The 11,981-nt window shown below is 38.8% G+C and overlaps 1 long non-coding RNA gene across 1 annotated transcript; it reads right to left on the bottom strand.

The window, feature by feature from the left end:
- Positions 1-308: 308 nt before the first annotated feature.
- LOC117509213 lies at positions 309-3,116 on the bottom strand. Its single transcript, XR_004560314.1, has 3 exons — positions 3,043-3,116; positions 2,890-2,894; positions 309-332 (listed from the first exon to the last, which is right to left on the bottom strand). It is a non-coding gene; the product is annotated as an uncharacterized LOC117509213 (long non-coding RNA).
- Between the last annotated feature and the right edge of the window lie 8,865 nt (positions 3,117-11,981).

The following is an 11,981-nucleotide window of genomic DNA, read 5'->3' on the forward strand; positions in this document are numbered from 1 at the left end:
TACGCTGCAGTCTGCTTCTGTCCTTAGCAGTGGCAGCAGCGTACCAGACGGTGAAGGAAGAGGAGAAGATGGACTCAATGATACATCAATTATAATTTAGCCAAAATTAAAATATGTTAACTGCAGAACAACCAGATAGAATGAAAAAAATACAAATAGTTATACAAATTGAATATATAAGAATAAAATACAAATATAAAAATAGCAAGAAATGCAACAAAAAAAGCAAAGTGTGCAAATTAGAATATGACTAAAAATTTGATATTTTAAATAGCTCACATTCACTCACTCATCTTCCACTGCTTACACCAATTAAGGGTCACAGGGGGCTGCTAAAGCCTATCCCTGTCAGGTTTCGGCCCCAGTCTGGCCCAGTTATGTTTTGTCCCTTATTGTTTTTATCTGGTCGTTATATTTTAGTTATTAATCTAGTCTCCTCATACTTTGGTTCTGATTTTCTTGCTTCTATGTGTAATACTTTTGTCAGTGGTTTTATTTTGTTTCAGTTATTTCCTGTTTATCTTTAGTCATGTGTCTAGTTTCAGTCCTACCTTTGTATATGCATTAGTTTTATTTCCTGTTTGCTTTTCTTTTGTCTTATGTTGAATTATCTGTTTATTGTTACACATATTTCCATTCTTGTTTGGTGTTAGTCTTTATTTTCTTGTTTAGCTCTTTTCAGTTCTCACATTTGTTTCATGGTTTAATTCTTTGTTCCTTCATGTCAGGTCTTCTTTATTTTATTTTTTGTTTATTGGGACTTGAGGTTTGTTCATCTTTTGTGTTGGTGTTTTATTTTGATCACTGTGGTTAGGTTCACCATTTTGTCAGGTCCTGTTCACTTTTCATTTGTCTTACTGCACTATCTTGCACCGGCTTCTCTCACCTTCATTGTAATTCTGTCTGCGTTGTCTTCCTGCACTCTGTTGACTCCTGTCTCACCTCTGTCTCATCTGACCACGCCCCTTCCAGAACCTTCCCTGACACCTGTGCCTTGTTTCCCTAATTACTGCACCTGTTATTTAAACACCTCACTTTCTCCAGTCCCTGCCAGTTTGTTGTGATTTCTTTTCCACGTTCCAGCCTTTGTTTTTTGCTCTGTATTTGCCTTGTCATTTTTGACTGTGCTTTGTTTTTTGGTCTTGCTCATGTCTCAGCCCATGTTTTGTGTCTCCTGTAGTGATGGCAATTTCAAAGCCCCATGAACCAATGAGCCACTGCAACGCAACTGGCTGAAAATCAACACACTGCTTCGACACGTTTGATACAGTTTGAAGGGTGACATCTGCTGGATTGCTTTGACCTTAAGCGAGTGCCCTGACAAATGTTGCATTAATTCATGACTGATGTGGTTTGTTCTTGAAAAATAATAATAAAAAAAGTCATATGTATTATTATGTCTTTTTAATGTAATAAATAGTCCCTACAGATGCACACATAATGGTTATGAAAGCCTTTATTTTAGACTATATGTAGATTTGTGTTATCATTCCTCAAACTATATTTGGATAAAATGTGATGGGAAAAGTGAGAAAGGCATGTGCTTCTGCAACTGGTGCTTATGTTGCTGTAATTTGTAAATTAGAATAGAGGGGATAGGAGGCGGTGATTGTGCAACTTTCAACAATTTTTATTCAAAAAAAGAATAATTTCAACGGTGCTGGACTTTAATCGGCTCCTCTTCTGCCTCACCACCTCTCCAGCTTTGGAGAAGACCCGCTCGCAAGGCACTGATGTTGCTGGCATCGACAAATTTTTTTTTGCCAATCTTTGTAAATTGGGATAGACTGCGATTCGTGTCGCCCAGTATTTGAGCTGGTCTTCTCCTTTGGAGGTGGGCATATGTTGGGTCAAACCTTTGTAGTAAAGCCCTGAAGGCTTTGCTCTCCACTATTTTGAACGGTTGTGCATCTTCCACAACATAGTCCACCAGTGCCTCATCCAAATCAGCTTGTCTGCCTTTAATGGAAATACAGTATGACATGCTGAGCTATTTTTGTTTATGAGTATGTTTTAATCTTAGATAAAGAGTAAAATACAGCTTACATGGCCTGATTCCTGCTCCAGGAGCAGCAACAGAAGCAGCAGCCATTGATGTCTCGGGATGTTTGGACTTCAGGTGTCGCAGCATTGAAGACGTATTGTTACTGTACCTCAGCTCTTGAGCACAAATCGAGCACTTGACCTTTTTGGGGCTTATTAGATAAAAAGTGTTCCCAAGCGATTGATCGTGCTCTTTTTGGAACTGGCTCCTCCATGTCCCTTCCTCACCACGACTCACTCTCTCCACACACACACTCACCTTTCTCACACCTTTCACTTCAACAAAATCACAGCTCTTCAGTCACTCAGCTAAGTCTCTGATCTACCTGTAATATATAGTCTAACCTATAACCTATGTTGATGTACTGTGTGAATAAATGTTGTATATGAATGGATGCCTGTTGTGTATGGTGTGTGTCTGTCTATGTTAGATCCTATGTGTATGTAGCTAACTATACAAAATTAACTCTAAACTAGACCTAAATATAAACTAATGCTTTCCTTGGCTCCGATTCACGTGGTGATTGGCAATAACTGTCGCTAGCAATCTCCTCCTCTCAAAAACCCACGGTTTGAGCTGCGATTCAGATCTCATTTAAATACTCGGGGGGGTCGTATTGAAATGCCCAGATTATTCAAATTTTCCGCGAAGCTCGACACGTGGTGTGACGTAACGAGGCCTCGCTCGCAGTGTTCATGTGATGGGGACGTGCTCAAAATGCTGCTCACTGACACTTCTGGTTCAAAAAGCTCGATGCAGTGTCGAGCAGACTGACTCAAGCTTAACATCACTAGTCTCCTGGTATTTTGGAACTGTGCTTGTTGTTGACTATGCCTCTGCCTGACGACCCCTACCTGTACCGCCGCTTCTCAGACTGCCTTCCTGTGTACTGAACCCCTGCCTGATTACAGAGATAAAGCCTTTAACTTATACCTCAGTATTTTGAGTCTGTATTTGTGTTCAGCCTCCTTCTGTGCCACACCTACCCAGTTCATGACAATCCCAGCAGTCATAGGGCGTGAGGTGGGGTACACCCTAGACAGCACGCCAGCCTGTCACAGGGCAACATATACAGCTGCTGGTCATATAATTAGAATATCATGAAAAAGTTGATTTATTTCAGTAATTCCATTCAAAAAGTGAAACGTATATTATATTCATTCATTACACACAGACTGATATATTTCAAATGTTTATTTCTTTTAATTTTGATGATTATAACTGACATCTAATGAAAATCCCAAATTCAGTATCTCAGAAAATTAGAATATTGTGAAAAGGTTCAATATTGAGGACACCTGGTGGCACACTCTAATCAGCTAATTAACTCAAAACACTTGCAAAGGCCTTTAACTGGTCTCTCAGTCTAGTTCTGTAGGCTACACAATCATGGGGGGGAAGACTGCTGACTTGACGTCTTGCTTGGGCTAAAGACAAAAAGGACTGGACTGCTGCTGAGTGGTCCAAAGTTATGTTCTCTGATGAAAGTACATTTTGCATTTCCTTTGGAAATCAAGGTCCCAGAGTCTGGAGGAAGAGAGGAGAGGCACAGAATCCATGTTGCTTGAGGTCCAGTGTAAAGTTTCCACAGTCAGTGACGGTTTGGGGTGCTATGTCAGCTGCTGGTGTTGGTCCACTGTGTTTTCTGAGGTCCAAGGTCAACACGGCCGTCGACCAGGAAGTTGTACTTCATGCTTCCTGCTGCTGACCAACTTTATTGAGATGCAGATTTAATTTTCCAACAGGACGTGGCACCTGCACACAGTGCCAAAACTACCAGTACCTGGTTTAAGGACCATAGTATCCCTGTTCTTAATTGGCCAGCAAACTCGCTTGACCTTAACCCCATAGAAAATCTATGGGGTATTGTGAAGAGGAAGATGTGACACGCCAGACCCAACAGTGCAGAAGAGCTGAAGGCCACTATCAGAGCAACCTGGGCTCTCATACCACCTGAGCAGTGCCACAGACTGATCGACTCCATGCCACGCCACATTGCTGCAGTAATTCAGGCAAAAAGAGCCCCACCTATGTATTGAGTGCTGTACATGCTCATACTTTTCATGTTCATACTTTTCAGTTGGCCAACATTTCTAAAAATCCTTTTTCTGTATTGGTCTTAAGTAATTCGAGTGAAACACTCGCTCATAGTACAGGGCATCCTAACAGGAAGTGCCCAAATTTCAAATCCACAGTAAAACAGGAAATGTTTAAATGTCAACACTTCCTGGATTGACAGACAAGATCCCAAGGAATCTCGCGGGAACTCAGTGGCAAGCTCACACACTCTCACGAGCGCCACTAGCTTAGCTTATGGCAAGCTAAAAGTGGACGTTCTTGTTATGGCCGAAAAACTGTCCAGTTTCTGGGTATTCTTTGGTAGTACGCGCCCGTGGCTGATGTGCTTGATGAATTCCTGTACAAAAGTAGTTCCCAGATAAGTGCGATATATTCCTGTGATATAACGAGCATATCTCATCTAAATCAATTCTAAAATTTACCAGTAATAAAATTATAAAGATAACTGAAGTTTTAAGAGTGGCCATAATAAATATTTCAGAAACTTAAAGTATGTTGCCCACAGGTAGACATTTGCTTTGATTTAATTTTCACCAGGAAAATCCTAATGATTTCCCCACTCATAGTCATATGTGTTAAACACACTCATCCAGCAGCATCTTCTCATGTCAGCATGTCACGAGTTAGTGTGTCTCGTGAGAGTGTGGTGAAAGTAATTCAATGTGTGGGCGCGAGCTATCCCACAATTCCAAAATAGCACAGATGTCGGTCCAATGAAAACGGCACTCTGAGCAGGATGGCAAGCTCACACTCAAACAGGAAGTGCTAAATTTTCAGTCACAGTGAAACAGGAAATGTCAAATGTTGAACACTTCCTGGCATGAGAGGAGCTAGAGTGGAGGCCAGGGTTTCACTGGACTCCCCTGAAATCTGATTGGACACAGATGATTGACATGTCACGGCACCACACGTCTGGTTGAAAGAGCTGCATTTTGAAATTAGTGAGTCACATTGACTGCTAGGCTCCTCCTGTCCAGTAGTTGGTGCTGTGTACCACAAAAAGTTCTAATCCACCTTAGTAGAAGAAGAAAAATGTGTGCTTCAGATTTTAACTGAACACACCCTTCGAACTATGGACTTCTAATCACACCAAACTTATATTGGTGAGTAAATGACCGTATTTTATGCCAGAAATGAGGTCCAGGTTGTTAAAAGCAGCATTTCTCCTTTAATTCAGGTTGCCTTTATATAAACATGTTTAAGCTAACAGACAGCAGCTGGTTCCTGTTCTGTGGGCTTATTAGTGCAGCAGATAACTGAAACAATCCTTCAAATGGTGATACAAGCATCAAATTCAGCACAAATACAGCTGGAGCAAAATTAATGGAGCAACTTTAACTTTTGACCCCTGTACAAACTGAAATTAAAATGGCATAAACAAATTTAAATTTGTGAAATTCCAAGTGTTCCAATACTTTTTGGAGGGCACTGTATCCTCACCTTATGATGAGTGCAAAATGAGTATGGTATTATTACTGTTTTGTTTAAGAATGTTTAATTTTCACTGTTGCTGCACTTTGTGTCAAATCATAGTCATATCGTATATCATATTGATATGAAAATTCAGTAAGGTATATCTTCTATTATACAGTCCAAATCTAAGGTGAACTCTCCCTACCCACCTAAGCGGCTCAAGAATATGGACAGCTTATATAAGTGACATTTATATGACAATATTGAGATACGATAATTTGGCCATATTGTACAGTCCTACTGTCACCTAGCTGAAAACTTTGAATATTAATTTACATCTACATTAAAAATGCTTAAAGTAGCAGGGGGTTAAGAGAGCTGTAATTGGGGGGGTCAGCTGAAAAACAAAAAAGAAAAATCCTTCAAAAGGTGGGGGTATGGGGGGCAGAGCTCCTCCAGAAGATGAAAGGCAAAATAAGGAAAATGCTTAAAAAGGCGGGAGGTCTGGGGTTTTGCCATACTAATGCTCCCCTGAAGCATTTCCTCAACATAGTCTGAAGGACCTAAATGACATGGTGAGATGCTGACGAGCTTTGCTCATTCATGTCCGTGACATATGCATATTAATGCAGAATGTGTCTGTGGTTCTCACGACCTAATGCAATGAGAACACTTTGCTTAAGAACATAGAGTGTCCTCATTCTGAGGAAAACAAATGAAAAGTGTAACACAAACTGACTGAATTTGGTACAGTGCCAGAAAACAGTTTATCACAAAAGCTGATTCCTGGAGTAACATTAGAGCAGCCTAGGAGAGAGAGAGTTAACGTGAGGAGAAGGGAAGAAAAACCTCCACAGCAGAGGTAAATTATTTTAGGAGTTCATGTTTTTGGTCTAGGTGTTTTTCTTTAAAAAAAAAAAAAAAAGGCATACAGTACTGAGCAAAACGTTTAACACATAACTATTTGGAGAAGGAAAATACCTGTGCTTTTTCCTTTGTACTCTCATAGACTGTATATACGGTACAGTACTACACCACCACCACAATGGAGTCAAAATGAAGCTTAGAAAATGTGCTCATAGTGTCGAAGCTTTACAGAATTATGTACAGCCATTTTTATAAACAGTCCCTTCATTATCAGAGGTCATATGTAATTGGACAACTGACTGAAAGACAGGTTCATGGTCATGTGTTCCCTCATTATTCTGTGACAAATTAAGCAGTTCAAAGGTCTGTAGTTGGTTTTGAGTGTTGAATCTGCATGTCAGTGCAAATGAAGGAGACATTAGGTTTATTTTGTTTTTCAGCCTATCAGACTGAAAACTGTAGGAGTGGCCAAATCAATGATTTGGTGCAACACCAAAAAGTCTGGAAGACAATTAAAGTGGATAACAGCAAAATTCTTTCTTTTGTGAAGAAAAACCTCCTGACATCGAGACAAGTCAAGAGTACTCTGAAGTAGGCGAGTGTGCCGTCATCAAAGTCTAAATATGAAGAGAGGCCTCACATGAATGTAAACACAGAGATTACGAAAAGGTCAAGGAAAGGAACCGCTCAAGATCAGAAATGCAACATAGTGGAGGTAGAGCACGCACACACACACACACACACACACACACACACACACACACACACACACACACACACACACACACACACACACACACACACACACACACAAAGTGTAAAACGGAACCATGAATTGAAAAAAATAATAGATTGAACAGTGCAGATGGAGAAACTAAAGTTGGAGAGTTTTTAAGATTTTCTTCATGCTTTATTACATCAGTGTGCCACAGATTTAAATTAAATGAATATACAATCAAATAAATAAACACATCAATAAATAATAAATAAAATAAATAAATCTGGGCATATGATAAGAAAGAAAAACAAAGGAAATCAGAATCACTCATCTTCAACCACTTAATTATTAATTCAATTTAGACAGGCTTTAAAATAAATTTCAAATGCAACCTAAATAATAAAGAATAAATAAATATAAAAAATATAAATAAATAACCACCTAAAGAAATTAAAGGATAAATTATGGGTCACCGGAAGTGTGAGTTTGCTTGGCGGGGGGGGGGGGGGGGCGGTGCCACCAGAAGTTAGTTTGGTTCGCGGGGGAGGGAGGTGTCACCTGAAGTGAGTTTCTTTGTGACGTATTATGCGGATTAAATAATTTAATATTTAATACAAAGTGTACTTTGTTGGGGGGGAGGGAGCCACTTAGTGACGTGTGAGTGAATTTGTCTTTGTGTTTCGTTCACTTGTTAACACAAGTTGGACGCTGGTAGTAGCTGCTGGGAGCATCTGAGCATCACTCCGTGTTTTATTCATCAGTCTGCAGGTTTATCAACACAAACTGAAAACTTTTACTCTGCTAACATTAGCTTTGTTCCTGACAGACTTTGAAAGTTAACCAGTCACTTGAACTCCATCACAACCAGGTAAGTCTTCAGACTTTTAAACACTCGTGTTTGTTGTTTTATTAGCTCTGTGAGCTAATTATTTGTTTTGTGATGATAGTTTTTAATTATTGTGTAGTGAAAAGCTTCCAGACTGTAGTACTACAACATTAATACATCGTACTTTGCAATTTAAGGTCACAAATTATTTAAAAAATCTGCTGTTTTTAATCCATTTAAAAAAAAAATTATTTCTGTCCCTTTTACACAAAACACAAAATATAATAATCACTCAATTAAAATATGATGTTAAAAATGTTAATGTTAAAAACATGAATAAATAAATACTGAAGTGCAAGAACATCTAAAATATTTGATATTTATCATCTATAAGAAACTGAACATTTTGAAAAAGCATTAAATGTGCCCCTGTGTTAAAAGTGTAGTTAAATAAGTCTGTTTACTGCTTGTACTTTATGTTGCTTATTATGGCATAAAAATTGTGCAAAATGAAACTCAAATCAGATTAATATTTGGAGTAACTTTACCTGCAAAAAAGCATCAGTATTTTGAAAACAGCACCAGAGTTGAAAAAAATGATCATGCAGCCTGTTAATTTGAGGTTAACTGCATTCAAATTGAATGTTGTAGGAACTGAATCCATAAAAATCCACCTGAAAGAAATTTAGTTTTAAAAAATACATTCCTAAATATCAGCTATTCGGCAGCTTTCCATTGTTTTTTCTCTTTTTTCTCTAATTAAATGTTTATAAAATGTTTGCACTTAACTGATTTGAATTTTTTACAAGTGTATTTTACCCCAAAGCAATGGCGGCGCTAGGAAAGTTTTGTTGGGGGGGCTGAGGGGGAGCGAGGGTAAAAGTTGGAGGGGCTCCAAAAAAATGTCGTCAAATGAACAATATATAGTAAATTGCTTTATAATACCAAGGTATATGTTTTAGTCACCCGTGTTCCTCTAAAATGTGGTATCAATGCGCACACACATCACTTAGAATGATTGCCGAACAACAATATACAGCTTCTGTATATTCTGTGTTAATGCGCAGCTGCGGCTGACGTGTTTGATGAATTCCTGCGCAAAAAGTAGTTCCCAGATAATTGTGATAACTTGCTGTGAGATAATAAGTATATCTCATCTAAATCAATTCTAAAATTTACCAGTATAAAATTATAAATATAAGTGAAGTTTAAGAGTGGCCGTAATAAATATTTAGGAAACCTAAATTTTGGAGTATGGAGTTAAATTTGTCTCATTAATACTTGCAAATGTACAGAGGGTGATTTACAAATATCCTTTGGTTTGTACACGTGCTTTGTGATCCACAAACACAAATTTCTGATTTGTAACGTGTGTGGGTTTGTACAAATAAATGTTTATTCGCAAAACTGAAAATGTTGTTTGTGAAGGGTGATTCAGCATTGGTGGATCACCGAACACACACATTCATCACTTTGCTCAGTTTGGCAATATTGAGACATTTCTCAGTGCAAACTGCAGTTGAGATCCATAAATATGTCAGTCACTATTCACATTATTGGCATAATTATTGGGGGGGGAGCTGAGGGGGGCTTGGCTCATTATGGGGGGGCTTAAGCCCCCAAGCCCCCCCCCCCCTTGGCAGCGCCACTGCCCCAAATATTTCTCTCAATATGTTCCTTTTGATACACAAAATGTATACTTAGCATTAAACATGAGGGGGTCCAGTGTGTGTTGTTGATTGAACTGTACCCACAAATAATGGAATTTTAATTGTTAAGTACTGATATTAAGATGTTCATTTGTTCTCTTTCTCTTTCAAGTCATGACTCGTAGAAGTCTCCGCCTCATGTCAAAGAGCTGTTATATTTCTGATGCGGACAAAGACTCCAGGATCATGACACGTGTTTCAGTCCTTGAGACCCCTGTCAGGTATGTGATGTCATTCTGATTTGTAACTTTAATGTGATATTCTCTTGGCAGCCTGTTTCTTTTCTTTTTCCTCATATTATGAGGTCTCATGTTGTCTACACACACTTCTCCAGGATTTTCAAGAAGAGCAGCACTCGTAAGGCCTGTCTGCCTGTTAAAGACGACAGCAGATCTGTTGACGCTGAGCCGCCCGTCACTGTCGGTCAGACTGACAGGGATAAAGACATTGTGTCTGTCCACTACAAAGGTAATACTGACACCAGTTCACGTCAACACAATGGCAGCCACAATTCTGAGTTCATGAATCTGAACATGCAACTCTGCAGCTAAAGGGAACTTATTCTTAAAAAAATCTGTTGTCTTTTCTTCACAGCAGCTGCAATGAAGACAGCACGCAACCTTCTTCTCATCGTCATCCTTCTCAGTAAGTAACATCAATATTTAGCAGGCTCAGGTTTGCAACTGCAACTGTGCCCCCTCCCCCTTCTCACCCAATATTCAGATGAGTTTAAAAATAAATTAATTTCCACTTAAATGCAAGTTTTACAGAAATGTCCAAGCTCAACACAAATACTTTGCTGGGGAACTTTTATTCTGCAAAAATCTGCACAAATGTATAAAACTCTTAAAATGCAAATTGCATTTTCCCGTTTAACAAAAATTAAAACATTTAGTTTATGGAATTACCGGCCTCGGAGGATGTTCATTCAGTTGTTTAATTTTGTAGAAAAAAAGCAGATCACAGACATGACACAAAACTAAAGTCATTTCAAATGGCAACTTTCTGTCTTTAAGAAACACTATAAGAAATCAAGAAAAAAAATTGTGGCAGTCAGTAACGGTTACTTTTTTAGACCAAGCAGAGGGAAAACAATATGGACTCACTCAATTCTGAGGAATAAATTATGGAATCACCCTGTAAATTTTCATCCCCAAAACTAACACCTGCATCAAATCAGATCTGCTCTTTAGTCTGCATCTAAAAGGAGTGATCACACCTTGGAGAGCTGTTGCACCAAGTGGACTGACATGAATCATGGCTCCAACACGAGAGATGTCAATTGAAACAAAGGAGAGGATTATCAAACTCTTAAAAGAGGGTAAATCATCACGCAATGTTGCGAAAGATGTTGGTTGTTCACAGTCAGCTGTGTCTAAACTCTGGACCAAATACAAACTACGCTGCCTAAAGGAAATGGGATTTACATACAGAAAAGCTAAACGAAAGCCATCATTAACACCTAAACAGAAAAAAGGTTACAATGGGCTAAGGAAAAGCAATCGTGGACTGTGGATGACTGGATGAAAGTCATATTCAGTGATGAATCTCGAATCTGCATTGGGCAAGGTGATGATGCTGGAACTTTTGTTTGGTGCCGTTCCAATGAGATTTATAAAGATGACTGCCTGAAGAGAACATGTAAATTTCCACAGTCATTGATGATATGGGGCTGCATGTCAGGTAAAGGCACTGGGGAGATGGCTGTCATTACATCATCAATAAATGCACAAGTTTACGTTGATATTTTGGACACTTTTTTATCCCATCAGTTGAAAGGATGTTTGGGGATGATGAAATCATTTTTCAAGATGATAATGCATCTTGCCATAGAGCAAAAACTGTGAAAACATTCCTTGCAAAAAGACACATAGGGTCAATGTCATGGCCTGCAAATAGTCCGGATCTTAATCCAATTGAAAATCTTTGGTGGAAGTTGAAGAAAATGGTCCATGACAAGGCTCCAACCTGCAAAGCTGATCTGGCAACAGCAATCAGAGAAAGTTGGAGCCAGATTGATGAAGAGTACTGTTTGTCACTCATTAAGTCCATGCCTCAGAGACTGCAAGCTGTTATAAAAGCCAGAGGTGGTGCAACAAAATACTAGTGATGTGTTGGAGCATTCTTTTGTTTTTCATGATTACATAATTTTTTCCTCAGAATTGAGTGATTCCATATTTTTTTCCCTCTGCTTGGTCTAAAAAAGTAACTGTTACTGACTGCCACAATTTTTTTCCTGATTTCTTATAGTGTTTCTTAAAGCCAGTAAGTTGCCATTTGAAATGACTTTAGTTTTGTGTCATGTCTGTGATCTGCTTTTTTCTA

The sequence above is a fragment of the Thalassophryne amazonica genome, chromosome 4 (assembly GCF_902500255.1).
Source record: "Thalassophryne amazonica chromosome 4, fThaAma1.1, whole genome shotgun sequence".
Lineage (NCBI taxonomy): Eukaryota > Metazoa > Chordata > Actinopteri > Batrachoidiformes > Batrachoididae > Thalassophryne > Thalassophryne amazonica.